This window comes from Hippopotamus amphibius, chromosome 3, assembly GCF_030028045.1.
Source record: "Hippopotamus amphibius kiboko isolate mHipAmp2 chromosome 3, mHipAmp2.hap2, whole genome shotgun sequence".
In the NCBI taxonomy this organism is placed as follows: domain Eukaryota; kingdom Metazoa; phylum Chordata; class Mammalia; order Artiodactyla; family Hippopotamidae; genus Hippopotamus; species Hippopotamus amphibius.
In genome coordinates, this window is record NC_080188.1 from 108,570,269 (window position 1) to 108,574,814 (window position 4,546).

Here is a 4,546-nt window from a genome sequence, read left to right on the forward strand (position 1 = left end):
TCAAAAAGTTTTCAGATTCCCTATTAAAAAATGTTTTAGCCTGAGCTGCAAGCCATGAATGAATCTCTGTCTTCACTTCTTCACCAGAAGTGACTCTTTGCCCTCACAGGGCTATTTTCAGGGGACTAAACAGGTGAAAGTGCAATGAAGCAAATCAGGACTATAGGGAGGATGCTTTAATACCTCAAAATGAAGTTTTTGCACAATGTCAACAGTGTGGGCAGAAATGTGCAGATGTGTACACCCTCAGACCACAAAACACAAATCACTGCATGCTGCTATTATTTCATGCAAATCACATGTGGGGCATTCACTTTTGCTCACACAACAGTTACAAATGAACTGATGTAACACATTCACATCTGCACAGTAGTGACTGGGGAGACAGTAGCCTTGAAAAGAAAGCGCTGATAAGACAGTGAGGTCAACAGAAGTTGTAATATAAATGGAGAGCAGATAATTTTTGACTCACCCTTGTGTGTGTGTGTGTGTGTGTGTGTGTGTGTGTGTGTTTATACACATTGTGAAATTATTATTAAAATCAAGCTAATTAACAAATCCATACACTTACAAAATTGTTGATTTTTTTTTGTTGGTAATTACCCTAAAATCTACTCTCTTAGCAAACTTCATGTACACAGTACTATATTATTAACTATATCTACCCTGCATATTAGGTCTCCAGAATTTATAAGCCTTATAACTGGAAGTTTGTACCCTTTGAACACCATCTCCCTGTTTATCCCACCATACAACCCCTGGCAATCCACACTCTACTGTCTGCTTCCATGAGTTTCACATTTTTAGATTTCACATGTGAGTGAGATAATACAGTATGGGTTTTTTGTATCTGGCTTATTTCACTTAATATCCTCCAGGATCATTTGTATCCTCAAAGACATAATTTCCTGCTTTTATGGCTTAATAATCATTCACTGTTTATATATGTCATATTTCGTTGTCTATTCATTTGTTGACAGACATAGGATGTTTTCATATCTTGGCCATTGTGAATAACACTTTAATTAACATAGGAGTGAAGATATCACTTCAATATATTGATTCATTTCCTTTGTGTGTATACCCAGAAGTGGGATTGCTGTAGCATAAGGTAGTCCTACTTTTAATTATTTTAGGAACATCCATGCTGTTTTCCATAGTGGTTGCATCAATTTATATCCTCACCTTCAGTGTACAAGCATTCCAAATTGTGTATATCCTCACTGACATTCCTCTTGTATAAGGATATTGATTTCACTAATTAGGCAGAGCCCTCATAATCTAATTACCCGGCAAATGCTCCACTTCCTAAAATTATCATTTGTTTTTATAAATTTATTTATTAATTCATTTATTTATTGGCTGCGTTGGGTCTTTGTTGCTGTGCTCAGGCTTTCTGTAGTTGCAGAGAGCAAGGGCTACTCTTTGCTGCTGTGTGTGGGCTTCTCACTTTGGTGGCTCTCTTGTGGAGCATGGGGTATTGGCACATGGGCTTCAGTAGCTGTGGTGCATGGGCTCAGTAGTTGTGGCTCTCTGGCTCTGGCGTGCAGGCTCAGTAGTTGTGGAACAATGGCTTTGCTGCTCTGAGGCATGTGGGATCTTCCTGGACCAGGGCTGGAACCCATGTCCCCTGCATTATCAGGCAGATTTTTAACCACTGAACCACCAGGGAAACCCTAAAACTATCATTTTGAACAGTAGGAGTTCAATTTATGAATTTTGGGGGAACACAAGTATTTAAACCACAGCACAGGTCCAATTTCATTCTTTTGCATATCGATATCTAGTTTTCCCAACACAATGAAGAGACTTTCCTTTTACCAGAGTGTATTCTTTGCCCCCTTTTTAAAGATAAGTTGACTGTGTAAGTGTAGGTTCATTCCTAAGCTTTCTATTTTGTTCATAGGTCTATGGGTCTGTTTTCATATTCATACTACATTACTTTGATTACTGTAGTTTTGTAATGTGTTTTGAAATGAGGAACTGTGATGTCCCCATATTTGATCTTCTTTCTCAAAATTGCTTTGGGTATTTGGGTTCTTATGTGATTTCACATGAACTGCATGATTATATTTCTATTTCTTTGAAAAAAAGACATTGAGATTTTAACAGGGATTAAACTGAATCTGTAGATTGATTTGGGTAGTGTGAACAGTTTAACAATATTTTTCTTCCATGTCATAAACATGGGACATCTTTCCATTTATTTGTGTCCTGAATTTTGTTCATTAATGCCACATAACTTTTAGGTAACAAATATTTCATTTTCTGGTTAAATTTATTCCTAAGTATTTTTAATACCATTTTAAGTAGAATAAATTTCTTAAATTCTTTTTTGGATAGTTCATTTTTCACATGTATATGTAAATACAACTAATTTTTGTATATTAATTTTTTATACTGCAACCTTGTTGGATATTTTTATTAGTTCTAGTAGTTTTGGTGCAAATTTTTCTTTTGGATTTTCTATTGTAAGATCATGTCTACTATACAGTCATTTAAATTGGATTATTGCTGTTAGTATCATGCTTTTGAGATTAATCATACTACTATGTTTAATAGTTCACTGATTTTATTATTAAGTAAATTCTGTTTCATGAATGCATCACAGTTTGTTTTCCCCTTTCTCAATTAAGAGATATTTTGGATGTTTCCTGCCATTTGAAATCATGAATAATGCTGCTATAAATATTCCTGTATAGTCTTTGAAAAACAAGCAAGCAAAGCAGAAAAATATGACATAATTTCAAGACACTAGATGTCAGAAAATAATAACAATGATCACTGAGAGGTGGTAAACAAACAAGTTGACTTTTGTCTAGGATTTTTCCAGTTTCTTTGTTTTAAAGAATTTCCATGCTGTAACATAGAAAGGGGTACCTATGAAGATCTTGATAGAGTGTCTGAGTTAAGGAGATGTACTTAAGGATCTCATGAAACCAAGGCAGCAAGAATTCTGAGAGTAGAATATTGCAGATTATAGACATAGAGATCTGGGGAGAAAGAAGGAGAGAAAGAGAATGCTGAAGAAGAGGATCCTGGTTTTTCATCTGTAAATAATTGGAAAATGTTATTTTTAATTAGGCATTTCATGTTTAATTGCATTTTATGTCTATATACTGCAGTATATATAATGCATCATATGTAATAGTATGTGATATATTATATAATATTATATAATAGATAATGTATCTTATGTAAATATTTTATATATAAAGTATGATTAAGTCCTTTGAAATGTATTGAAATTATTTAATGTCCTAGTATATAGTCTACTTCAGTGAATGGCTCATGAGAATTTTGAGACCAATGGAATAATAGGCCCACAAATGTTTTCTCTTTCCCTACTTCCGCAAAACACAGATTCTATCAACTTGGCTATCTGAAACTATGTGACAAACTATATGACAAAATTTATCTGCATTTGAAACAGGTTTGAAATGACTTATTCTGATATTAGTGTCCATCATATTCTGGAAATCAAGTCAGACCATCTTCAAAGACAAAACTTAACCTTAAACATATTTGCCTATTTTGTAGTTCATTATTTAAACAAGAAAGTCTTTAACATTTTATTTCTGTCCAGAGTGGACATTTCCATCTTGGTGAAATGAACTGAAGTTTTTTTTTTTTTTTTTTTTTTTTTTTTTTTTTAATGCTTTTCCCCCAGAGGACAGGGCTCTCTAAGTTATATTCTACATGGTGATTATCCTGGTGGCATCTCTGGAGGTAAAATGTGTACCATCAAAATTGTGATTAAATCCCAATGAATTTAATTAGACAAAAATCATCCTCAGAGATGCACCAATTGAATGACAATAATATGTCTGTAGTTCAAATGTAGATAAGGTTTTTATGGACATTTCCCTTACCTCACATGACAGACTTTCAGGCATTTAACTAGTGAACTCAAATCATAATTAAGTATGTATATGAAAATATTCTCCATCCATCAGGAAATCCAATGTTCAACAATGAAGAGAGGATGTTAAAACTGAGAATCAAAAGGTTATTTCACCATTTCACTCTGATTGATGTAAAGCACATACAGTAAAATTTCTATGTAAACAATTCATACAAAATTTCAAGTTTTCTCCCCAATCAAAATGTTGATTTAACATTTGTTGGTGTTTAGGACAAGTCCTTCAAACAATGAATATTTTGGTGTGGAGATCTCATCCACATGAACAAACCTGAATGTCAGTGGCATGGCAGAATTAAGAAAATTCTCACAAGAGTAAGAAAGCATGGGGTCAGGGGACTCAAGACCAAGCCAGTCAAGATTCCTGAGCTCTGATTCCCATGGCATATTTATTGAGGAAAAGCATTCTAGCATTCTAGATTATAAATCACGATACAGGACATGATGAGGTATATGCCTCAATTAGAGAAAAAGCAGAACACCTTGTTTTTTATGTATACTAGGGGAGATAGTTTATCTTTAACTCGGAGCTGGAGCCTGGAGCCATGGGCTATATGATTGCTTCATCTCAATGGTTTTACTTGAGACTAGTTCTGCTTTCAGAACTGCCTGCAGCCACGTAGC